At 39.9% G+C, this 27,338-nt stretch overlaps 1 long non-coding RNA gene across 1 annotated transcript in view; it reads left to right on the top strand.

Moving 5' to 3' along the window:
- The window catches only part of LOC125938891 (uncharacterized), a 132,600-nt gene extending 113,194 nt beyond the window's left edge, over positions 1–19,406 (top strand). The window contains exons 3-4 of the long non-coding RNA XR_007462853.1: positions 17,359–17,443; positions 19,271–19,406. This is a non-coding gene — a long non-coding RNA (uncharacterized LOC125938891). The remainder of the gene's footprint in view (positions 1–17,358; positions 17,444–19,270) is intronic.
- The last annotated feature ends 7,932 nt before the right edge of the window (positions 19,407–27,338 follow it).

Here is a 27,338-nt window from a genome sequence, read left to right as displayed (position 1 = left end):
GAGAATTTACCAGTTTCTTCCTGTCTTTTCACTACATCAAAGTCGGATGGGCAATATTTCCCTCAGTAATAGGAGTCTAGAGAGCCACTGGAAGATATAAGTGTGTTTTGTTTTGTGACTTACAGCAGTCAAGGAACTGCAGAAAGAGAGAGAGACAGAGATGACAGAGAGAGAGTGCAGGGAGGGGAAGGCAACTGAGGGAAGGGGAGGGAGAGAAAAAGAGATCCAGTAGAGGGAAAATGAAGTCCTCTCCTTCTCTCTCCCATGCCAAATGGGTATGTGCGGCTGCTAGGAGCATTTGGCAGACTGGCACAGTCAGCAACAACAGCAAGAGAGCTGTGGCTCCAGGCCAGCGGGAGGCTGGCTGTGTGGCAGACGGGGGTCTGAGCATGGGTGAGGAGCTGGCAGAGGTGGAAAGTACTGGAGGCAGATTGTTGGAGCTAGCACAGAGACTTGGCAATCAAAGTTTAATATCTGTACGGTAAAGAATGAGTTACTGAAAATCCTCTTGAAACTGCTATTGGATTTTGAGATGAATGTGTTTTGGTACCTTTGCTAAAATGAAAAAAGATTTCATATTATAGGGCCATACATTTGTGGTCCATGTCATGTGTCTGCTGCATGGACAGCTCTGTTTTCAGTAAAGCAGAAGGGTCTGGAGCCCACCTCCCTTTTCCAGCTCATCTTCCTCTGGTACATGTGGATAAGATGGTCCGGTCACTTCTGCCTCCACTCTGCCTCCATCTTGTCAATGAACCCCTGACTTTTGCTGCCTTTGCCACTCCTGAAACTTGGGACAATCCCTCTCTTGCTTTGTTCCCCATGGTGTTGCTGCTACAAGGCCTTGTGTGTAGCAGCTTTCGTGGCAAGTCTGGGGGAAAAGGAGAGAGGGCACAAAATAGGCAATATCTTGAAACACCTCAGAGCATGCTCTTGTCTGGGACCTTTGCCCACTGCTGTAGGGCTGGACCTTTTCTGCCGTGAATTCTTGTAATGCCCTCTTCTTCTTCTTGTTCCTGGTCTGAATTGCAGTTCCTCTCGACTCCTCTATCCTCAAGCGCTGCAATCCAACATTAGGCTTAGGCTCCCTGCTTTCACCATGGCCTGTCTTTCATTGGATCTGGGACTCTGATGAGTCCCAAAGCCCCTCTTCCCTGGTTAGGTTTTGGTAGAAACATGTAAGCCACCCATAAGCAGGTTCCTTACTCTCAGAGTGAAACGTGAGTCCTTGATTTCTAATTCCTCACTTGACATTTCCTCTGTTCACTTTTCTTTCTCCATTTCTGGGACCTCCAGCTTACATCAAGCTAATCTCTATGGCTCTGTGCTAGGGACATCAGTTCCTCTGTGAGCAAAAAGGCAGGTCTTTGATCTAGAATCTCTTCTTTCAACATCTAACCCAGAGCCTAGAAAAATAAAATAAAATAAAATAAAAAATATATATTTGGAAGATTGTTCATTTTAGTTCAGTTTGTGGTAGAAAAAAGTGGAAGAGAATTTAACTGTCTGTCAATACAGGGATGACTGACTAGATTATGGTCTGTAATATGCAACCACTAAAAACAATGAAGATCCTCTCTGCTTATCTCAAATAATGTCAATGATTTATTGTAAACTGAAAAAACACTTTCTGAATAAAAAAGTAGAATATGATAAAAAAAAAAAGTGTCTCCTTTTCTCTCTCTCAGAATATAGAGGTATCTTGATAAACAGGAAAAAATCAGAAAAGGAAGGCCTCAAACTGCTTCTAGGTGGAGGAGTGGGAGAAGTGTGACTTAATATCTTACTTTATATAATTTTTTTGTGCAATGATTAAGTTGTGGAATTATGAATGTCTTTTTTTAAGTAAAAACATTTTTAAATATAGTATAATATGGAGAAAACTGATAAAATGAAGGAAGCAGGTTAGATATTTTATGAATATTTTCAAGTTTTATTATTCTGAAAATATGTATCTCAATGTGAGGAACAAATAATATTTTAAAACCATAAAGTGCTTAAAATAATTTCTGGACTATATTAAGCACTTATAACATGCAACTCTTATCCAAAAATGTAATTGTAACATTTAGAGTATCCTATTATTTTTTTATATTCTTTGTAAAAAAATGTTTTAATGTTTATTTTTGAGAGAGAGAGAGACAGAGAGAGAGACAGAGTGTGAGATTGGGAGGGGCAGAGAGAGAGGGAGACGCAGAATCTGAAGCAGGATCCAGGCTCTGAGCTCTCAGCACACGGGCACAACATGGGGCTCGAACCCATGAACCATGAGATCATGACCTGAGCTGAAGTCAAATGCTTAACCAACTGAGCCACCCAGGCACCCCATATTCTTTTTTATTGTTATGATGTTTGAAGATGTTTACTGATTTAAAAGTATTAGTTAAATTAATTTTTTTCTCTAGAAAGTTTAATTCCTTAACAAATAATTAAATGTATGTTTAAATAAATCATTTTTTCTTGATTTGTTTAGTATCTAGCTGAGCATATACATGGTATTTAACAATGTTTCCACCAGCAAACTAACCACACATTTCTGTGATAAAGATGGGGGAAAAGAAACAACTCTTATCCCTTGATCTATAGGTCAAGAGTCTCATGTTGTTTTTACCACTGATAGTAGCCTTACTGCATGAGGATTGGAGCTTTTGTGCACCTGCTAATGTCCCTCATGTCCCACTCAAAACCACTACTTTTAACAGATAAGTAAATGGGTATGAGAAGAGAGATAGGACTAATCTTTCAAGGATATATCCATCAATGAAGTCATTGACTCTACTACAGGTCTTTTTTTTCTCACATTCTTTGGCCACCAAACTGTCCAGCTGTGATCTGACATGAATGTAATCCCAGGTATCACTCTCTGACACATGCTGTTGAATACAGTCTTCCAGCATATTAAAAAAAAATACTAGATCTGGTTCTTTCAGAAACTGAAATAGCTCTTTCAGATCAAGACAAGAGTCTACTTATTCCTCAGAGGCAGTAATTCAGTTGTAGTTGTCCTGGTGGCCTAAAAAAGTCAATGCTGATTCCAGAGGTGCCTGATTTGCTCCCAAGATGTAGTTTATGTACCAGGAAAATCTAATTTGGTGAGTCTTTGTTCTGTGAAGCTCAAAAGCAGGTCAAAAATTGAGAATTCAGCATATGACCTTGGAATTTGTGGTAAAGATGCAATACCACTCACAATGGAAATAATAAAGCCTCCACATTCTGGAAGAGATTTTTTGGTGCATATTTCTTCTTGTTCAATTTTGCAACCCTTGATCTAGGGAAGAGCTTCTCTAACACGAGGCTGCTGCCAGTGTAACAATTCATTCCCACAATATCTAATGTAACTCAATCGCCGTGTGACAGTTGCTGAAGAAAGGACTGATAAAAATGACCCACGCCAAAAACCTCTTTTACTTCTACAGCATGTCTCTTTCCCTACATTTATTCTCTTGTCACGTTTGTTTTCAATTTGTCCAGGAAATGTTAGAGATTTGGAGTTACATGCGTATTATCACACAAGTAGGGAATATTCTCATTTCTTACCTTGCCAAAATGACTAACAAAGGACAAACCAATAGAAGATGAAAAAGTTGTATTTTGTCACCAGGGAGTCTTCTCTCTGGGACCCCCCCCCCCCACTCTAATCTCCTCCATTACCCAACTCCTTACTTGGTTAGCCTTGATTTTAGTATTGCAGGGTTTTGTTAGTTAAGAGATGGTGGTTTTGTGTGTGTGTGTGTGTGTGTGTGTGTGTGTGTGTGTGCATTATGCATTATAAGGAAGTATGAAAAGATACAGAATGTGAGGTCCTTGCTCTTAGAATGCCCATAAACAAAAGTGTTCCATATCCTTTAATCTTTCTCTTTTGAAGATTTTAAGGATAGTCTCTCAACTTTCCTCCTCTCTTTTGTGGGTCTGCATTGGGGGACAGTGAGATGATCACATTATTTCATTTCAGGAAAATGTGGAAGAACTCAGAAGCATTTAAAATATTAATTAGCAGCAGCCATGCATGAATTAGGCAGAATCTCAAGTGCTCTTGGGACTAAGAGTTTGGATAGTAGGGAATTTTGACCAGCATGGTCAATAAGGGAGAGCTGGTAACTTATTTTAAGCTAGAAAACCCCAAATTAAGCTTCTCTTAGTTTTGTCACTAGACTGTATGCTGAGAAAGTGGATTTCTGAGCCAGGTGGTTCTCCACAGTGGACAGTCAACAGTGTTTAGCAACCTGAACTTTCCATAACTCCAGTGATACGCTGGGATGCGTCAGCCAGGAAGCTGGGATACTAAGATCCAGGACATTCAGGACTAGCAGGTGCTGAGGAGGACACTAGGTTGAGGATGTGGTTCTTAGCCCTTCAGCTACCTCAGTAGTACATAAACCACAGTACATCAGTTTCCTGCTCTGTAGGCCAGAGAACATATGAATGTAAATGTTTTCTCTACCTCCTACTTCACTTTTCCATGGCTTGTGTCCACTTGATTACTGTCCTCCAGGTAGTGATGCTGTACTTAGGCTTCCAAAATAAATATATTTTTCTACCTCCCAGGAAAGGGGAGATCCATACAACTCTTTGATTCCCTAATGGTGCCTGGCATGTAGTAGGTGCTCAAAAATATACCTGCTGATTAAATCAATATTTGATTAAATGAAATACAGAGAAAGAAACTAACTCTCGTAGATCTCAGACAGTCATCATTTCCTTTAGATGAGCGGAGATTCAGTCTCCATTTATTCTCATACTCTGCATCAGTTTCCTTTTCTTACTTAAACTTGCTGGTTAATGATGATGCTTTGAATTAGTAAGGAGATTGATGAAGGAATGGTGAACCCTGTCACATTTAGGTTTATTGAATATTGCAAATTGCTTTGAGTTCAGAAAAACCGAGACCATGTTTGGCAAAGTACTTTCTTCTCAATGATTTAAAAGCATGTGGATTTAGGATGGAAATTTAATCTGCATGTTCATTTACACGTAACTCATCAAAACATTTTAAGCAGCCCTTTGAAGATTTCAGAGCCTTTTCAATCCATTTTATGGAAACATTTCAAGTGTTTCTGGGGTTTTCATGAAAATCTGTGTTTTGCTAAGATCAAGCATACTAGATGTAATGCACCCTCTCATTCCAGAATATTTCATATTGACCTAAATCTCATAGCCTATATTCATGAGTTCCGTTGTAATGCCAACCCATTTCTTCATAGAGAGAGGGACAAATAACTGAAACTCGAAAAGAAGAAAAAATATCATCAACCTTTGATGGACAAAAGCTAGACATAGTCAGTCTTTGATGGCATTGTAATGGAGAATAAAAGTGAGCAATTCAAACTGGCCAAAAGGAAAAAAAGAATTCAATTTGGTTTGAGAACAACTAGTGTCTCTAGTAGTCCATAAAACTCAACATGGCCAGAAACATTTATTTAGTTTCAGAGCTATAAAACTTTGACACATTTTTGTCAGAGAGTGGTGTGCTTGTGCTTGCTTTTTGGTTAGGAGGTTGCTACAGTAGTGGAAGACAGAACTGAAGGAAGCCTGCTTTAGATAGTTACTGCAGTGGTCTAGGTGATGAGGTGGAAAGGCAGGCATAGATTCAAGAAATATTTCAAAAGTCAATTGGCAGGACTGGAGAATGATTGGCTAGCTTGGATCACTTGGGGGTTGGTAATGATAGTGAGTGAGAAAAGGAATATGGGAAGAAGAGAGAGATGGTGAACTTCACTATAGATGTGTTGATTCTGACATGTAAGTTGAGATATTGAACTATAAGGAGGTATTGGACTTATGATTCCGAAGATGTGGGGAGAGATCTGGGATGGGTAAAAATTTGTGAGTTACCAGGTTATTATAGCTAGGCAATCATAGGTGAGAGGTGGGTAAGCTCACTTGTGAAGATTAGTAGACCAAGTTTACAGTTTTTAAGATGGATGCTTATGTATGTATGAAGTTATATGCTTTCATTTTCTCAAGTTGTAGACAATGTGGTTGGCCAATAATTAGAAATATGAGCACACTTGAAATATGAGAAATCTTGAGGAGAATAGTCAGTAGTAAATATATATTGATATGGGATAAAACATACATTGTATATTTGCTCAGGGAAGAAAGGGTTTACTGTCCCAGCACGGGTAAAATGTCTTGAATTAGACATTTGCAGTGATTTCATTTGCAAGTGGCAAAAAAGCCAACCAAGGCTTGAGAAAAAAAACAAAGCATATTTATTAGTCTACATGGTTAGACATCAAACAGTGTCCTCAGAAATTTTCAGGCTCTTTCCCCTTCTCAGTTGCTTTACCCTAAAGAAGGTGGTTCGGTGTGGTATCAGCAGATCCACACTTTTATTCTTTTTGGAAAGATGAGATTGAGCTTGAGATGCTGGAATTTATTTAAAACTTCTGATATGGGACACTTCTGAAGGATACCATATTACACAGTGTGGCCATGCAAACTATTCCAGTAAGGTAGAGATCGATGTATTGCGTATGGAGGAAACCAGGGAAGAATGTGGCCAGGGCTAGGGAATCCTCACAAAGACACATTCAAGATGATGTTGGAGTTGGGTAAGAAGGACCACTTTGAACTACATGCCACTTTTCCATGAATGAAAGGGAGTGACTGGGAAGTTTCTAGATGACAGTAACAAGAGAAAAAAAAAGGTAAATACTATAAATAGATGGTTTAAAGCAGATAGTTATTTTCCTCCCAGTGAAGACAAGGACTATAATTGGGGAGGCACTAGGACTTAGGAGAAGCCCTACTCACTTTCACGTGATGGAAATCCAAAGCCAATTATTTCAGACTAAGAAAAATTTATTGGTAAATAAATAAATGGGTGACTAGAGTTAAGGATGTCCCCACCAATGGCACTGTCCTTTTTGCCACTCTGCCACTCATTTTGCCACTTATTTTGCATCTCTTAACCTTTAGACTTCCATTCTGAAAAATGTGACAGCTCATATTGTTCAGCTTTGCCATGTAAGAACACTCCCTTATCCCTCAGCTCTAATATGAAAATTTTCAGAGAACTCTGGCACAGCCCAGTTAGGTATGCATTGTTGGCTCTAATACTATGGCCAGTAATGTGGGAGGCTGTGATTGGTCCATTTGGGATCAAGAGTCCAGCTCCAGACCAATCACTGTGCCTACGGAGGTGGGACCTGAAGTACTGTTTTCAGAATAAAACAGGTTCTTACTATGACCTGTAGGCCTTACTCATCAGATGTTCTGCTGAGACCTTCAACTGTGTCCCCATTTGTGCCACACAAATCTCTTGCCCTTCTTTGATGACATCGAATGTGCTTCTGGATCAACATCTCTGCCTCTGATGTTCCACAGAAATGCTTTCTTTCCAGATGCCTGTGTGATTAAATTCCCCACTACATTCAGGTCTCAATTTGCATATCACCTCCCAGAGAGGCCTTCCTTGACCACTCTATCCAAAACAGTGCTCCCTGTCCATCTACTCTCTAGCTTCTCCTAACATTTGTTACCTCCTGACATCTTAAGTGTTTGTTCATTTTGCCTCCCCAGAGAGAACAGCAGCCCATAGGAGTAAAGATTTTTGTCTGTTTGGTTTATTACTGTATATTCAGCACCTTGAATGCTGCCTGATCCCCTCTGCCTCAAAGTGGGAGAACTCTCTAGCAAGATTTAAACAGCAGAGCTTATCTGCCCACAGTCAGGCAAGTACCACACCCTTGTTCAGCAAACCCCCTTCTCTGGCCTGTTTCATTCCTTCCCTTATAAGAGTTTCCTGAGAATGTCCCCACAATAAAATCAGGTATAATGGAGTCTCTGGCTCAGGTCCTACTTATAGGAAACTTTACTTAATACATCTATATTAAAGTTACCTGTTATATATATAATCAACTACATTTTTTTAAATTTTGTTTTATTTTAGAGAGAGAGAATGCAAACAAGGGAGAGAGGTGGGGCGGGAGAGACAGAGAGAGAGAGAGAGAGAGAGAGAGAGAATCCCAAGCAGGCTCCATGCTCAGTGCAGACTCCCATGCAGGGCTCAATGCCAGGACTCTGGAATCATGGCCTGAACCAAAATCAAGAGTCAGATGCTCAACTGATTGAGCCACTCAGGCGCCCCTCAACTCAAAAATTTTAAAGTAAGGCCTTCTACTCAATAAGTAGGTACATAATGAAATTTCCTAAAATAAATGATGAAGATGAAGCCTTTTTTCGAATGATAAGGTTGGGATAGGAATATGCCAGAAGACAAGGGTGGTGCTGATCTGTGCAAAAAAAAAAAAAAAAATCCAAGTCTTCTACTGACCCCCTTCATCTGATCCATGGAGCATGGGAGACTGCATAGAAGCATCTGCCCTAGCTGTGTCTGGAAGAAAAGCCCAGTTTAGTTAAGGCAAGGGAGTAAAGGAAATGAGCATTCAGTAAAGAGGTAAAGAGTATAAAGAGGTTTGTTCATCTTGGCATGGAGGATCCAGCAGGAAGAATGGGAAGGTCTGGAAGATTAGAGAGAAAATAGAAGACAGGAGGGGAAGCAGAGGACAGTATGGAGATGGGACTTTGAAGAGAAGAGATTTCGAGGGGGTGTTATGTTTGGAGTAGTAACAAGGCATGACAGGGAAAAGGTGGTATTAATTCCAAATGGCTTTTTTTCTGGGCCTATAAGCAATAGAGTCAGCCTCGTTTGGGGCTGGGGTGGGCTGAGATGGCTGTGAGCCAGCAGTCTTGGCCTCCTGGTGTCTGAGTCACAGCTTGAGGCAGGGTCTGTGCAGGCAGACTCTGAGGACAGGTGGGCCCACGGTGCCTGGGAGGAAAGACTGAGAAGCCTGTCTTTGGATTGAATGTTACTAGATTTTGCCCCATATTTTAAATATAGAAGATTAAATAAAAATTAAAAATATCATTAGAACTAGCTTATTGGCACTAAATAGAAGCAATTTTCAATCCTTCATATTATGGGGTTTTATTACTATGATCTAACAATTCTTTACCTAGAATTTAGAATTTACTTCAGAAAACTAACAAAATTTTTGAAAATTCATGCAAAATTTTGTGTACATGTGTTTTTGTACCTATTTATGGGAGAGGATCCTTAACTTTCACCAAATTCTTAGAAACTTCCAGAATTCCAAATGATTAAAAACCATTGTTCTAACCTCAACAGATGAACACGCCTCTCCCTTGGTTCTCTGGAAGATTTGATGTTAGTTCCATTTCTCTGGCTACTTGGTTAACATTGTTTTAGAATAGCTGAATATGTACAGATTTACCCTGTTATATATGTTTCATTTGGGATATTATTAAGTTATTTTGCATTACTTCCTAATCAGTGGCTTGATGATGGAGAGAAGCATTCTGCACTTGATTGGGTAATGATAAGACTCTATTTAAAATTTTCAGTAGATAAAACATAAAGGAAGAAACTCTAATTCAGTTGTCTCAGTGAAGTTGCCCAAAGGGAGCTCCTCAGACAGGGTTTCATTCCTATGTGAATCCAGTCTTAGGGAAACTCTTGTGAGGGAGAGTGTGGAGCAAGTTAAGGAAGGGGAAGGAGAAAGAAGCCAGGCAAGGAGGTGATCCTTGATCTGACTGTGGGAAGTTTAAATCTCAATGCAGGGTTGCCCCACCTTGACACAAAGGGACCAGCCTTTCTCATCTTCGTATCAGTATTGGTCATCTGCTGGGAATGAGGAGGAAGGTTGTGGGTGTAATAACAGTGGGGAAGGTGGTGATGGCTGTGATGGCAGTGACAATGGTGGCCATTGTGAAGGAGGTGATGGCGGTAAGAATTGTGGCTGTGGTGAAGGCGGTGATGGCAATGATGGTGGCTGTGGTGAAGGCGATGTAGGCAGTGACATGGTGATGGGGGTGATGTGACCTCCCTACGCTTCCTAGTGAAGTGGCACCAGAGAGCCCAAGGCAAGTGTCTGGAGACTATAACAGAGGTCAGTCTTTACCTCACCACTGGCAGCAGCTGAGGGAATGGGCACCCTGGCCGGTAACGGCAATTTGGGAGAGTCACCAACAGCACCCGCTAACAACATTTAATTCTTTCTGTGTTTAACTATAATATGTCTCTGAAAATTTTGAAAGTCAATAAATGATCAAATACATATTGAGAGTCTATTATGTGCAAGATATTTTAAATTTAATAAAAATGACCTCTTAGTAGAAGTATGACTATCATTTGTTAAACTGTTGAAAGTTAACGATCTCATTTTAAGTCATCTTTTGGTCTCTCTGGGCTGTGTGCTGTGCTGACAAAAGCGATAAGTATTAAAAGGGGCTGGTGTGCTTTGGTAAAATCGTGCATATTCTATCTGAGAAATCCCTGCCTTAGGCTTCAATTTATCGAGGACAATGGTTTGTAAATTTTAGCATGCATCAAAATCACCTAGAGGGCTTTTCAAAACCTGGGTTTCAGTCTCCCCCCCCCCACCACCCTGGTTTCTGGTTCAGTAGGGTCTGGGATGGGGCTGGAGACTTTGAGTTGCTAATATGTTCCTAGATGCTGCTGCTCCTGATTGTCTCTCTATATTAGCGCTCCAGCAATGACATAGCTCTTATTTCAAGCTATCAAAGACATTTGAGACAGTCTCTTCTTAGTTCTACTTGTAGACACTCACACACACTCACACACACACACACACACACACACACACACAGTGACAGTTTACTTAGTTGTACTTGTTTATTGTTGTGTGCTTAAGTTTACAAGCTCTATCCAGGTGGACATTGCAGAGACAATTAGAAAACTGAATAGTTTTCCTGAGGGTAACATAAAGATTTAGATCAGCACCATAGAATGAAATATGATGCAAGCCACATATGTAATTTAAACATTTCCAGTAGGCACATTAAAAAAAAATTTTTAAAAAGGGCACCTGGGTGGCTCAGTTGGTTGAGCATCCGTCTCTTGATTTTGGCTCAGGCCTTGATCCCAGAGTTATGGGATTGAGCCCCATATTGGGCTCTGCACTGAATATGGATCCTGCTTGGGATTCTCTTTCTCCCTCTCTCTCTCTGCCCTTCCCCTGTTCACGTGCACTCTCTTTTTCTCTCTCTCTCAAAACAAATAAGCATTTTAAAGAGAGAAAGAAAGAAAAAAGAAAATGGTGAAATTAACTTAAAAATGTATTTCATTTAATACAAGAAACCAAAATATTACCATTTTAACATGTATAAAATTAGTGATTTATTTTGTATTCTTTCTTTTTGAAACTAGCTCTTAGAAGTCGGGTGTATTGTGCATCACAATTTTTTACTAGCCACTTTTCAAATGCTTAATATCCACCCATAGGTAGTGGCTACTATACTGAACAGTGCAGAATATGGTCTGCTTTTGCCAGAATTATTTAACTTGTGATCTGGTTAATTCAAGAAAAAGTGTGATTTCTCTCTTTTGTTGTCTAAATTATCCAATTTTCATTTGGTAGGTAGAAATCTGCTCTTTAAGGTCTTAACAATGTGCAGTAATAATAAGAGGTCCACAAAGGCTGCTGAGGATACCAAAGAGTCTCTGAGTGTGTTTACCTACAGAATGCAAGGGAGAAGTGGCATTTTTCAAAATAAATTTATGATTTTGATAAATGAGTCAGGAGCCCTTTGTCATTAAGGACACAATGCTTCCCAATAATTGCAAATTTTGAGTCAATCCAGTGTACCAGGGGAAGACAAGATCGCCTACTTTACTATAGCCATTCTACCAGCCTGAGGGGGTAACAAGGCAAGTCTGAGGACTCCATCACACATGGAAGCAAGCCAATGGGAAGCTGTCAAAGGTTGGTTCCAATTAGTCTGAGGTTAGCTAGAGGTTTAGCCTCATTTCTGACTACTGGCAGGGTGCTAAAACTCATGTAATGCAAATGAAAAAAATAATGAAAGACAATTTATATGTATAGGGCTTCCTAGAAAATGCCTTGATATGTTATTTCTCCCTTTGACTTGGTGTCTAGAGGTAGGTAGCATTTGTATTCTTTGCCCCCCATTCTACAGATCACTGTGGACAATGATTTGCCCCTGGTTGCATGGTTACTGGTACATGAGCCCGGATTTGAATCCATGCTCTGATTGTCACCTAGTCCCATTGCACCCAGACACTGCCTGTGAAATACTTGTAATGTGGGTGCCTGGAGCTGTGAGAGACGGAGAAAGCAAGACCTCAAGTCATTTTTACAATTGAATGATGTCAGATATTTCCTAGCATTTAAACAGTTTCTTTTTCTGGTAAACTGTAAGTGGAAGGACCTTCCAGTACTCTGACTTAACCTCTGGAAACTTGAAAAATTCTGGACCTTATATTGATGCTGATAATACACATATATGTTCTTTTCTGAGCTTTCCCAAAAGCCCCTAATGTGAAGACCAAGCAGCTGAGAAATTGTCACTTGGCCTGCTTTTGGCAGAGCTTACCCACTCCTACTTACCTGGGCCTCTGTTACCTATATGTGAGACAGGGAACTTGAATTGGGATCCAGTGTCCCCTTGCCTCTCTTTAGGTAGGCTGTGTGTAAGAACTGAGAGAAGTTAGCCTCCCCTTGAGTGAGACATTTTGGCACAGAAGGATGAGATATTTCCAAGTTTTCAAATACAAAAATGAGGCCATCACACTGCTTTTTAATGTCCCTATGGCTTGTGGGACAATGCAGAATGCAAAGGAGAGGTAACATTTCTTTAAAAAAATAATTTATGTTTTTGATAAATATGAGTCAGTTCCAAACACTGTGCCCAAGCCTGGCTGGACATTAGAAACACCTGAGGTAAAGGCGCCTGGGTGGCTCAGTTGGTTAAGCGTCCACCTGACTCTTGGTTTTGGCTAAGGTCATAATCTCACTGCCATGAGATGGAGCCCCGCATCTGGCTCTGTGCTGACAGTGAGGATCTTGCTTGGGATTCTCTATCCCCCCCTCTTTCTGCCCCTCCCCCTCATGCACGCTCTCTTTCTCTCTGTCTCTCTCTCTCTCAAAATAAATATACATTAAAAAAAAGAGAAACACCTGCGGTAGAAGGTATTTTTTAAAATATGGGGATGCCAAGGTCTATCACACAGAGATTCTGATTTCACTGATCTAGGGTGAGATCCTGGCACTGGTGTCTCAGGTGATCCTCATGTGAGACCTGAGTTAAGAGGCAGTGTAAAGTGAAATTTTAAGTTCATGTCATTCCTCTCATCCATATACAATTTTCAGGTTTTCTGGGAAACTCAAACTTCATCTTAGAAGTGCAATTTGAAGTTTAAAAAGAGGATAAATGGCTTTCTTATTTACGTCTGCAAATGCATTTGGAAGGCAGATGACACAGGAGATAATTGGCCCTGCTGTCTTGAAATGACCCTGGAGAACTGTGAGGCAGGACAAGCATTGTGAAGTGGAGACTGCTCACCAGCTGTTCCCCACTTTTTAAAAACTTGCAACACTACTTTTAATGCTTTGGGAGGAGCCCCACTGGAATAAAAAATACTGAGAAGGGGTAACCCCCTCACCCCTGGAGCACATTTTACTCTTCCCTCTCTCTGTTCCCCTCTCATACTCAGTTTCTCTCTGTTAACTGGGGGATTTATTTTATTATTATTTTTTTATGTTTATTTTTGAGAGAGAGAGAGAGAGAGAGAGAGAGACACTAAGCGTGAGTGGGGGAGGGGAAGAGAGAAAGGGAGACACAGAATCGGAAGCAGGCTCCAGGCTCTGAGCTGTCAGCACAGAGCCTGACTCAGGGCTTGAACCCAGGAATGTGAGATCATGACATGAGCCGAAGTCGGTCACTTAATTACTGAGCCACCCAGGGGCCCCAACTGGAGACTTTAAATGCTAAGTAGGAGTTTGGGACTCATAGTATTTGCCATTTTTGTAGAATGGAGCTTTATATTCTTGGTCCAGTTTTGGATAAGTGACCGATTAAGAAAGACCTGAGTTAAAGTCCCAGCTGTTCCTCTTCCATGCTGTGTGTCAACAGGCAAATTCTTTACGTCTCTAGTTGCCAATGTCCTCATCTATAAAATGGGGATGGCAATATTTATATCATTTGGTTGTTGTGAAGGTTAGATTAAATTTTGTATGAAGACTGTATAACCCTGAGTAGGGAGACTTGCATTTAATGAAGTATCAATAAGGAACAGCTATTACTACTCTCCTATGAATTGTGAGCTTTCTCATTACAGTAAATAAACATATATCATCCCCACCTGATGCCCCACCATCTTGGTTTCTCCTAGTCCTCTTCCCCACCTGACTTCTCTTTAAGAAACCCCAAACAGGATCTCTCCATGTACACCAACCGTCTCTCCAACCCTAACAAATTTCTGCCATTATTTAATATGGCTCTGTTTCTTCTGAAGGTCAATGTTGCTTAATAGTAAAACTGCCCATTATAGCAATTTTACTTACTTGACCCCTCATTTTGCTCTATGTAAAATCCAATGTTTGTTTGTATTGTTGACTGGGTTTTTCCATTCTTTACCAGTTTGGCCAATATCGCTGGGATCTGCAAGTGTGAATCACACTTGTCCCCGTTTTCATTTCTAGATTTTTATACAGCAGTCAGCTGGCAACACTGATTTCTTGGTCTCCATAATGGCATATCTTGTTCAGTTTTCAGATATGTTATTCTCACCAGCTCCTGCCTGCACCGCAGCTACATCCTTTTCTTCGTCTCAAAACCAACTTTCTTAGGAAGGTTTGCCACATGAGGTTACCCAGATTATGTTTTTTTGCATTTCTGGGAGCCAACCATGAACACAGACCAGGATGTGAATGGTGCTCCCTAGTAGTTTGCTGTGACTGCTGTATAACCATATAATGGTGTGCCTTTAGTATGCCTCCAGGCTTATACTCATGGATTTATTAAGAGCCCTTGTTTTCCAAAGTGGTCGTACCATTTTACATTCTCACCAATATAGGTGTATGAGAGTTCCAGTTTCTCCACATTCTGACTAATACTTGTATAATTGGGGTTTCTAATTTTAGCTCTTCTAATAGGTATATAGTGGTATCCCAATATGGTTTTAAACTTAAAAAAAAAGTTTATGAATGTATGTATGTATTTATTTTGAGAGAGAGAGTGAGAGAGCGAACATGGGAGAGGCAGAGAGAGAGGGAGAGAGAAAAAAATCTCAAGCAGGCTCCCCACTGTCAGTGTGGAGCCCAGTGTGGGGCTCGAACTCACAAACCAGGAGATCTTGATGTGAGTCAGATGCTTAACCAACTGAGCCACCCAGGTGCCCCTCCCATATGATTTTAATTTGTATTTCCCTAATGATCAGTGATGTTAAGCATTTTCTTCTGCTTGCTTGCTATTCATAAATCTTTGGTAAAGTGTTTATTCCAATCTTTTGCGCATTTAAAAAATTAGGTTGTTTTCTCAGTATTGACTTTTTTTTAAATATGAAATTTATTGTCAGATTGGTTTCCACACAACACCCAGTGCTCATCCCAAAAGGTGGCTTCCTCAATACCCCTCACCCACCCTCAGTATTGACTTTTGAGACACACACATTACATATGTTTATACATAATATATATACTTTTGAATTTTGATAATGTCTCCTTGACAACTTGTAAATTCCTTAGAACAGAGGAGTTCCTTGAGAACAGAGACACATTATAATATGTAAATATGTGGCATCCATTTGAGATTCAAGTACTTGATCGATACTTCTTAAGCATTTCATGGTGGTGAGGACCAGTCCACATGTCTCTGTGACACATTTGGAGACCATGCTACCCAGAGTCAATACTTTTTAACATTAAGCCTTTGGATTAACCTAATCCTATTTAAAGAGTTCTGTATGCATAGCATATGTTATAGAATTTGCAACAGAAGAAGTACTTTTAAGGTTTTGTTAGAGAATGAAAATTTGGTAGTTTCACCCAGGTGGTGAAATCAGGAAGCATTTCCTTCTAAATTATTAGCAACCTGCTTGGAGTACCAGTTTAATATTTCCAGCAGACTGTCTTTGTAGGTAATTTTAAATAATAAATAAACAATTTTAAAGAAACTAGTGTCTGTTTACCAAATGCAGAATGTGTTAGTCAGTTACATTGCCAAGGGGCAGAGCCATGGTTTCTGAAAATAACTTTAATAAGTTCAGACCAACTGGCAACCTAAACTGAATTATCTACAAAGCACAATGTCCTTTGGGATAAATGTCATTTGAAAAGTGAATACGAATAACATTAAACCTCTCAAAGTAGTTCTGCCTTCTTCTCGGGTTGACTTATGTACAAGTTGGTAGCAGCAACTCCCTAAGCTGTGAGAAAAGATTATTCTATTGGATCAAATGATACCCCATGCAGCATTGGAGCATACAATACTAGTCCTTGTAATTTGAGCTTAATTTCATTTTTAGACTTAATGGACAATCTCCAGCAGGTCAGTGGCACCTTGACGGATCCCCTAGTTCTTCTTCCCTCTTCTGGGTGGCTGTCAGCTAACCAGAACCAGAACTTCCACTCACTGAAACACCCAAGGAACTAGCTCAGTTTTGTTTTATCCTGACTCTGATGTCTCACATCCAGTGATCTTTCTGGTTAATATTTTAAGTCTATTTCCTTTTGTCTCATTCCCAGAGCCCAGTACTTTCATTCTACCTGAACGGCACAGCTTCATCTTGGAATTTTTTTTAACTTTGTTAACTACGTGTTTGCAGGCTCTACACACTTCATGAGAGGGGATTATTTTGTTGAGGCTTTCTTATTTTCCTGATATGATTTACATATGGGATTCTATGTTTTTTTCTGTTATTTGAATGTTAAATTAAACCACCAAAATCTTATAATAATCACCATCGTCCCATGGCAATTCAGAGAGTGTCCCAGACACTTTTCATATGTTATCTTTAATTTTGATAATAATTTTGTGATATAGGTCTTAATTCACTCATTTTACAGGTGAGAAAATAAGTTGTCTGCCCAAGATCACACAGCCACAAGTAAGTGGCAGAGTTTATTATCGTTCTAACCAGCAGCAGCAATAATTTTTCTTTAGTTGTTAAAGCTTTGTGCTAGAATTTGGAAAAAGTAAATGGAAGAACTTCCATCATTATCATCAATACATTTTGAAAAAAGTCTGTTATACACATGGGAATATGGTGTAACTTAATTCTTTGACAGCTTTTAAAAGATGTGAAATGGAGACTAAGAACTGTAAGGTCACCCGAACTTCTACAGTCTCTTGAAGAATCAAGTATTTTGACATCTACTATCATCCATTTTTTCCAATTGGTAAAGAGAGAAAAGTTTTGTTTATTACATACATGAATTTCCAAAATTCGTTACTTTGATCTTTCATCTTCTGGAGTGAATGGGTACTTTTGCTATTAATTAATTTTTAGAATGATCGATAGAAATTTTACTAGTTTACAGATTTCATAAGTGTATATTATTTCATGTACAGGCATTGGAAAGTGGCCATTTAGAAGATTTACCTCCAGTCATCCCATTCAGATACAAATACAGAAGGCAACTTCCTAAGGCTGAAGGTAACCTTCCAGTAAAGTGTATTTCAGAAGCTGGGATGGACAATGCTATTATAATGTGGACATCATTGTGTGTGGGAGGTGGCAAGTTCACATCAGATAGAAATTAATACCGTACAAATATATTAATTCCTCTTACATATAGAAATGAAAGAAATTGATATTGTATTACTGGATTGTAACAGAAGTTTATAAATGGCGAGTATATAATCTTTATCAAATTCAAGAGGGACATAGTACTGGGGAAGCTTTTCTCAATGAATTGATATGTATTATGCATTCAAGTTATCCACCCCCCCTGCAAATCTGTGTTATGCACTGTATGAGAGCACTTCTGAGATATGTATTTGGAAACCCTTATATCCTCATGACATTCTATAACATCTCTTCACAGCACTTGCCAGTTTTAAAGTTGTCCATTTATTTCAATGATCAATTGACGAATGACGAGCTCTCTCTCTGGACTGCAAACTTCTGTTTTTTGAAAATGTTTTATTTATTTATTTATTTATTTATTTATTTATTTATTTATGAGACACAGAAAGACACATTCCAGCAGGGGAGGGGCAGAGAGAGGAGACACAGAATCTGAAGCAGGCTCCAGGCTCCAAGCTGTCTGCACAGAGCCCCACATGGGGCTCAAACCCACAAACTGTGAGATCATGACCTGAGCTGGTCTGACACTCAACCGACTGAGCCACCCAGGTGCCCCTCTTTTTTTTTTAAGTTTATTTATTTATTATTGAGAGAGAAAGAGAGAGAGAGAGAGAGAACAAGAGAGAGAGAGCATGAGTGGAGGAGGGGCAGACGGAGAGAAAGGGAGACAGAATCTAAAACAGGCTCTAGGTTCTGACCCGTCAGCACGGAGCCTGATGCAGGGCTTGAACTCACACATCATGAGATCATGACCTGGGCCGAAGTCGGATGCTTAACTGACTGAGCCACTGGACTGCAAACTTCTTGATGGCACGGACCACACCTGCTTTGCTTACCATTGTATCTGCCTGACATGGTTTCTGGCACATAACACGTGCTCATGTACATAGTTGTTAAAAAATTATTAAGTGAGTGAACAAATTCTTGCTCTCCTGTGATTACAGTCTGAGAAGGAGGCAAGTTAGACACAACACCTATATGCCTTTTAGCCTCATAGGGGGAAGAGGACAGTGCTGGTGGCTTGTGTGCTCCAAGAATCTCTAAGTCCTCCCAGTTCTTTCCATGAAGTGGAAGAAGAGGGGTGGGATAAAGCATCTAGCATGTCCATGTTACAGTCAGAGTGAGGAAAGTGCCTTTCAGCTTCTTGGGGAAAAAAAGGGATTTTTTTCATCTGAGTTGAGGGTAGGTAACCCAGGGTGTTCAGTACCATTTTTAGGAGACTGACTATGAGGCTCCATATTATAAGCTCCTGGGAGGCCACTCGCTTCTGCTGTACTCCTACCTAGCTAAGGGATCCCCTGTTCAAAACAGAGATGTAAGTTTCTAACGTGGAAATCAGTGGGGAAGTAAGCTCCAAAAAGGACTTTAGCCATATAGCCATAGAGCCATCTTAGATAAAATATTGACTACATTTTCTGTATATTGAGAGATGATTTGCAACAGGAAGCTAACTTGAATAATAATTCAGTCCAATTAAAGAAGGATGTATGGAAAAAAAAAGTAGTTTTAGCTCTCAGTGTAGGAAACTTCATGTTGGAGAGAGAACCTGTTATAAACAGGCTCTAGGTCTATATTTATATTTTAGAGGACATGATTAATTCTTAAAATAATGAACAAAGTAATAAAACTTGCATAAAATAAACCACATGTGCTAAAACTTGCTTTTCCCCCCAGACATATATTCAGGTAAAATACACAGATAACAGAAAGCTTTAATTCCAGTGAAGTTCTGGCAGCATTGACATCATGCATCATAACTTGGTATGTAACATTTTAAGTGATCTTAGTCTAAAAGGCCTTGGGAATGACATGTCAGGAAAAGAGGAGATGTACAGGAACAGAGAAAGCAGTAAGTTCCCCATGTGGATATCACAGTGCTCCAGATCACTGAAGTCTGAATGTGGGAAGAAGGACCCTGGCTGCTTCCATTTGCCATGGATCTGCTGGGAGAAGCAAGACGACCCTGGAGGCTTGTAGTTCTGAAGAAAGGGCATCAGGGCTCTCCCAGTTCCCTCCAGACTCTTTTGTTGTGCAGTTTCTCTCTCAATCCCTTTATCCAGGTTGTCATTTCTACTCTCCCTAGATTCAAATGATGATTTCAATGATTTCTTCACAATAATCCTTGGGTCCTGGCTCTGATCAGCAAACTGGTTGTTTGTTTCATTTTTCAGATATTCCTTTGATTGGTTCCTGGTTCCTAGTCTCCATATTTTGCATTTTTTTTCTAAAAGAACAGCATCTGCCACATGCCATATCAATCCTATAATTGATCCAAGTCCTTTTATATTTGATTAGTCTTCTGAAAGCAATGAGAGTGTCATTTGCTCTCTTAAAAAGTTATTTTCTCTGGATGTCTGTCTGAACTCCAATGCAGCTAAAATCCTTGAATTTGTGATGCCGCAAATGGGCACACCCACTGGAAAGAATAGATACTCATTTATATCCTTGTGTTATCCTCATTTGAAAATTCAATGGCTAAAATGCAATACTTACAAATTCTAATTCCCAAAGTAAGGGATTTGTGGACGTAATAGTTGACGGTTTCACTCCTCTACATGTGCTTCTTTGTGTTTCTGTTCAAAAGTGTATTCTGTTTGGGTGTAAGTTTTCCAAAAAATAAGCCATTACCATGAAAAAGGTTTAATTAAGTGCATAAAAATATGTTTAATTAAGTGTAACTAACTGGCAAATTCATTGACCTCTGATACATAGAGGAGAAAGTAAGCCTCATTAATGGAAATTGACATAGAATCAGAATTTCAGAACAAGAAGACATTTTTGAGCATCTGGTCTTACATTCTTGTTCTTTGAAGAAATAGTGTCTTGTTATTTCTCAGTCTCTTGGCTAGTAATGGAGAATAGATATGTCCAAGTTTATAGAGTTATTGGTATCAGAGCTGAAATTAGGCCAATTTCTCCAGACTCTTCAGTCATCATCCTACTTCACTGGTTACACAGATACATGGATTCATTTGGTAAACATGTGATCGTTCTGTACAAGCAGATCAGGTGAGTTATGAATAGGTGTGTAAGGAGGTGAGTAACTATATTTTTTCCCCATTCTTTTTTTTGTATAATGAAATTTTCAAACTCAAAGGGATCGTCTTGACTATGTTTGGAAAATTGGATGATGAAACATCATGGGCCCTGTTAAGGTTTGTGTGAAAGTTATGTAGGTTCAAGTCTCTCCTCAAATTTAAAATCTTGTTTGTTAGTTTTTTTGAAAAGTGGACAGATGTTCAAGAAGTTTTCTAATAATTCATTTCCTGGTGTTGATGTAAGAGGAAGCCAGACTGAGCTTACACTGAAAAACTGATTCAAAGGAACCACTTTTCTAACAAAGTAACCTTTTATCTAATAAAAAAAATAGTTTTGACAGGGAGGAAAATGGTTATCAAAAGAGGCATGAATCTCTAGACGATACCTGACCATCTTCCAGCTATACATTTAAATACACATTTCAACAATCATTTAAAAGACAATGGTTTTAAGTGCACAATTTAAATTTCACATGCATGGAGACTTCAAACCATTCTGAATCTTCTTCTCCAACATGGTCCTCCAAACCTTCTTAGTCTTTCTTTAGCCCCCTATTCAGTCCCTATGTCTTCGAAGCTCACCAACCTTGCAGGTCATGTTCAGAGACAGCAGCTATGGGAGGCAAAAATGCCAGGCCTTCAACTTGGTCCAAGTTCAAGTGAACACAAGATCACATGAACAAGAGTGGACATGAGGTGTTTGCAGACATAGCATACAGGACCAGGTTAGCGGAACTTTCCAAGTAGTTCCTTTAGGTTGATTTTATGTCTAGGAGCACATGGGTTGTTTTTGTTTAAGTAAACATAAAATAATAAAACCACGTTTCAGGGCATTAAGTAGATAAATTGAAGAAAAATGTTTAACCAGAAATAATTATGCCTCATTTAGATCTCACGAGCTATTACTATTTGACAAAGCAGCTGCAGTTTTAAGTAATGGCCAAGTGGGAGCTATATACACATTCTATGGTAGGAGTTGATTATAAATACCGACCTTTTGCTTTAAGTAACATATTAGCCAATCCTTCCTTTGATGGAAAAATACGTACATAAAATCCTTTTAGAACCCCTATGGGGTATGTGTGTGTATGTGCGTGTATGTGTGTGTGCGTGTGCGTGTGTGTGTGTGTGTGTGTGTGTGTGTGGTGGGAACAGAGAAGTGAGGGGTACTGTGTATATGTGTGTATATTTAAGGGGTAGATTGGGGGGGGCATGAAAGGACCCTAGTATAGGCAGTCTTTGTTGTGGTGACAACAATATATTGAATATTCCTAAGTTCAAATTGGTGAATCTCAAATAAATTCATGTCATAACAAGGCTCTTAACATTTTAACATAATTTTAGGAGGTTGAGTTGATTTAAAAACTTTCATGACTTGAACAGTTGTCAGATATAATGTAGCACACCTAGCTAAATTTGAATTTCAAATAAACAGCAAATAAATTTTTAGCATAAGTTTATCCCAAATATTGCATGGCATATACTTACACTAAAAATTCATCATTGTTTAGCTGACATTCGAATTTAACTGGGTGTCCTGAATCTTTATTTGCTAAGCCCGGTAAGCAATAGCTAAGTAAATATATGGAAGCCATTCCTTCAAAATTATTTAGTACAGCATAACTCGAATGTGCTATTTCAAAGTAAAGGAGCTGTTTCATCAACACTCGAGAAAGTTACGATCTGCAGTTGTGTCAATACCAAAAAGCTCATGTGCCTGACTTTTGCCTCCCCCTTGTTTTATTTTATTAAACAATACCACTCCAAAGCCCAATGCATTCACTTTGAGGGAGGATGCCACATTTTAGCTATTCCCTTATCCTTGAAGACAAAAGCTTTGAAAAATTAGGACCATGTTTGGGTCCTAGATACATAAAGTATGCTTGCCAGCAAAATGCAATGTATTGCTTCAAGCTGATTTCCCCCCTTTTCCTTGGGAGAAAAGTACAGCATCTTAAACTAAAGCACACTTCAGCCGTTCCCCCTGTGCTAGCCTGGTGCCAGCAGCCACAACACAGGGTTTTCATCTTGGCTTCAAAGTGTGGTGGAGGGAGTTTGGGGGAGGGGAGTGGGGAAGAAAAGGGAGGGCAAGTTGAATGCAAAAAAGGAAACAAACAAACAAAAAAGAAAAATGGAATGGGGTGAGTAGAAGGAGAAGTCTCCTATCTTTCAATTATCACGTCCCGTGGCCAGGCTGTGAGATGCAAAACCTTCACCGTTTTCCCTGTTGTGTATTGTTTTTGTTACTGCCACTTCCCATGCTGGGAAGATTCTTGTCATCCCTCACATATTTTATCCACAGAAAAGGCTGCCCTGCCCTGGGCTTGGTGATTGAGGCTGTGCCCCTGGTGTGCCACTCTATCACTGGTTCCCAAGGCTGTCTAGCCTGGGAAAAGCTGCGTGGACACGTTCCAAAATCAGCATTACATGCATCATTGTTCTTACCCTCCCTGATTAGAGTGCACACAATGAAAACAACAGCAACAGCCTCGTTTTCTAGCCCTCCTCCCCACAAGGCAGTTCTTAGTCTGTTTTTCTTTCTCTAGGTCTTCCTACAAGTTAACTGCTTCAGTGCTGGGGGAGTCCCAGACCTCACAGCAACTGCCCTGCCAAGTTGTTTTGTGCTTCTGGGAGGTCACTCCCAGCGCTGGGGCAGTGGGGAGGCGGGCAGAGCTTTCCTGTCTCCTGGAAATCTGGGCAAAGTAACTAACAGGGCGAAAAGTCAAAAGCTGTGTGTGGTGCTGCTGGGTCAGCTGTGGGCATGCATTCCAGGACAGCTCTTCACAGCCCTGAGGTTGGTTAGGGACTCTGAGTTTCTCATCTGTAAAGTGGGGACAGATGTAAAGAGGTGGGGCTCCTGGTGGAGGTGGGGGTCCTGGTGTTTTAACTCTGAAAGCCACAAAAATCTATTTGCATCAAACCTGTTGGATTTAGTGGTTGAGTCTCAATTATCCATAGGAAACTCTTCTCAACCGTCTTTGGAACTTTTGAATAAGATCTTTATAAACATTTGCAGGTATGTGGGGATACTGGGTGGGGAATGATAATTTTTACTTTAAAAGCTATTGGGCAAATCCAAGTCCTATTATAATAAATACTAAAATGAAAGTTCTGTTACAAAAATAAAAAAAGAAGGAAAAAGACATCCAATATGCAGCTTGTGACTTCTTCTTTATTTTAAATAGCGAAGGGTACGTGATATTTCAGGATAACTGAAGAATTTGTTCCTCTGGATTATATTGTAACATAATTGGTCTGGCTTTTATTAAGAGCGTGAGTGGATGAAGGGGCTATGTGAGGCTATGTGAGCGTGTGTCAGTACACTCAAAGCTGTAACTCTAACTGTTCACAGATTGCACACCTATCATGAAGCTGGAGAGCCCTTCCACACACCCAGAGTCACAGCCACAGTGGAGAAGGACTTTAATGCAGATGTGGAGACAGACATTATTTGCTGTGATTCTGGTATCTGTCCTGAGACCAAGCATTATGTACATTTATGGTCTGGATGGGGGACTGGTCATGAACTTGCTTTCAGCCCACTCAGAAAGATGAAAGGCTGAGGTTTACTTTTGAGTCACTATCCTTGACTTTAAGTACTTTTAGGACGTAAAACAAATAGAGAATGACCCTAAGCATTGTGAGTTCTTAGAATGCAGAGATTCACTGGTGCTATGCAAAGGTTTCCTCCTGGTTGAAGCTGGATGTCACTTTCCTGCTACTTTAATAAAGAGCCACAAGACTGCTAGTAGAAAACCAATGTCTTTTATTGACCTATACAAGTGAAGAGGCTTCCTTCCTCTTCCTCCCCCCCCCCCCCCGCTTCTTCCACATGAGGCCAGAGGCATGATGGCTGTAATTAACCATAATGCTGTTAGCCAATTTCTGATAAATTGTATTTTTGAGGTCCACACATCACATCCGTTTTCCAGAAGTTTGACTGTTGGCCAATTACTTGTCTCCCTGCAAATATCTATACAGGATGCCCAGTGTCTCAAAAACAAATAAGTGAGCCAAACTCCAAATCAAAAACTGAATTGTATCACTTGCCCAAGACATGATTTTTCTTACCAACCATAAAAATCTCACAATGAGAATTGAGGTAGAAAATCATAGTATGATGCTAGGGACAAGAGTAGATCTAGTCTGTCTACTAGACAAATTAGAGAATTTGAATTCTAGAAGAATTTGAATTTGAATAGAAATTGAATACCAGAAGCTGAATTGGTTCTGGTTTTCAAGGCTGTAAAGGTCCCTTTTGTAAGGAAAGCTTATTTCTTTGGACTCAGGATACAAGTAGGGAGGAAATGCAACATCATATCCTCTTACAGGCTTTTTTACTACTCCCAAACACTCTGAGAATAAATGTTTGTGGGGATGAGTTAGACTATTTACATTATTACATTGTATCAGTAGCATTTCTTTCCTTGAAGTAAAACTGCTTGCTGGCATTTGCAGTAGTATCTCATGTCGACTCTTCCTGAGTCGACATATGTAAGCAATCTCAGTGCAGGGATCTTCCTTGTCCATATCCCCAGCTGATCCTGAAAGGTTCTCACCAGAGAGGAGCTGTCAAAGCCACTAACGGAGCAGAATGCAGGCAAGAGCACAGGATCTGGTGCTTGAAATCTTGTAATTTGACTGTGGCTCCATCACTTGGAAACTTTGGGACAACCAACCACTTTCTCACTGTTCCTACTTCTCAGAACTGATGTGAGGATTAAATGAGATAATGGGTAAGAATGCCATATAAAGTGTAGTTAAATTTTAGTTGCTGAAGTCTTATCATTGTGTAAAAACTGTGAAAATGAGATTTGCCACTGAACCAAATTGATTTACAGTGTGTAATGCTTAGCGAGTTTTATTGTTTTTTTAAGTGTAGCTCTGCATTAGGCAATTGCTTTGAAGCTATTTCAGAGGGGGCTTTGCACACACAGACACAAAACATTTAAACTTTAACAATATCTGAATTAGTTTCCTTGGGTTGCCATACAAAGTACTACAAACAGGTAGCTTAAAGCAACAGGAATGTGTTCTCTTGTAGTTGTTAAGGCTAAGGTCTGAGATCAAGGTGCCGGCAGGATCATGCTCCCCCTGAGATTCTGGGTAGAATCTTCCTGACTCATTCCTAACTTCTGCTGGTAGCCATCAGTCTTTGGCCTTCATCAGCTTGCAGTTGAATAACTTCAATCTCTGTCTCCATGTTCACATGGCTTTCTCCCTGTATCTTTATGTCTTCCCATGGTTATCTCCTTCTTCTTGTAAGGACACCAGTCATGTTGGATTGGGCCCATTCTAATGACCTCATCTTGTTTATATTTGTACAGACTCTATTTCTAAATAAGGTCACATTTGTGGGCACTAGGGGTTAGGACTTAAACACGTCTTTTTTGTGGATACAATTCAACTGGTAACAATATCCTACAAAACAACCCAGTGTCTCACTGACTGGGGACCTGGCTGCCAGCCTCAAATTTGCAATTAAGTAGCCAATAACTTATAGGTAAAATGAGGGAGTTGGAATAGATCTAAGGATGCTTTTCAATTTTAATGTCCTGTAATCCTAGCATTAGCATTTCTTTCTAGAAACATGAAGGTTCTCTTTACTCGCTTACAAATCTATGTACACCAAAACCCAAAAGTCTGGCTGCAGAAGGAATGAGTGAACCGTTGTAATTTCTATGAGCCCAGCAAGCAGAATGTTCCTTCTTCAGCATCCTCAGGCCAGCTCTCACTTCCTTTTGCCTGGACTATTACGATAGTCTGTCAGCTTCCTTGAGTCTCCTCCTTGAAGAGCTGCCAGAGTGAGATTTTAGAAAACAACTTGATCATGTCACACCCTATATGACAACTGTTTCATGGCTCCCCAGGTATGCCGTATGGGATACCATTCTGAGCTTGGCACCCAAGGTTCTATAAGCAAGAACCAAACTCACCTACACAAGATTTACCCTCAATAAATCTAATGTATTAATTTCTCTCCCATCATTTTTCACATTTTCATACTTTAGCGTAGGATGTTTCCTCTGACTGTTAGGATTTCCCCCCCTCTCTTCTGCCTAGAGAATTTCGATTTATCCTACAAAGTCTAAGTAACGTCACCTCTGGGAAGTCATTCCTGACTGCCCTTCTTGGATGTAACCATTTTCTTTTCTGTATCACCATATAGTTCATATTTATTTCTAGTCTTTCACCTATCATAGAATTATAACATTGGTGTATGTGTGTGTGTGTGTGTGGGGGGGGTTCATACTAGTTAAGATGTTGCCTAAGGTTTGGGTGATGTCCCTCCATCAAGGTATGTATCTTCTTTATTTCCAGGTGTCAAACACATAGTCGGTACTCAGAAACATTTTATTAAATTGAATTAAATAACCAGTTCTTGACAAGGAACTGAAACCAGCAGTCATGGTCAAATGGCTTTTTTATATGTGTTGTTGAATTAATGAAACAGGAAGGCGTGCTTTGGCACAGCTGTCTGGCATACCTGGGTTAAATTCTAGTGCAAACAGCTGCGTTGCTGTAACTTGCTGTAAAACATCCACTTCACACGGTGCCGTGTGCTGTGGGGCCCATGGAAGGCAGCCAGGCCCAAGGCTAGCAGTTACCTGAAAACACTTGGGTTAAGTTTCTATTGTCATGGTGGTTAGGCAGCCCCTTGTAATTATTCCCTTCAACTGGCAACCTTGCCTCACAGAACATAT

The sequence above is a fragment of the Panthera uncia genome (assembly GCF_023721935.1).
Source record: "Panthera uncia isolate 11264 chromosome B2 unlocalized genomic scaffold, Puncia_PCG_1.0 HiC_scaffold_24, whole genome shotgun sequence".
NCBI lineage: Eukaryota > Metazoa > Chordata > Mammalia > Carnivora > Felidae > Panthera > Panthera uncia.
Note: the sequence above shows the minus strand (reverse complement) of the source record. Positions and strands in the feature narration are given on the sequence as shown.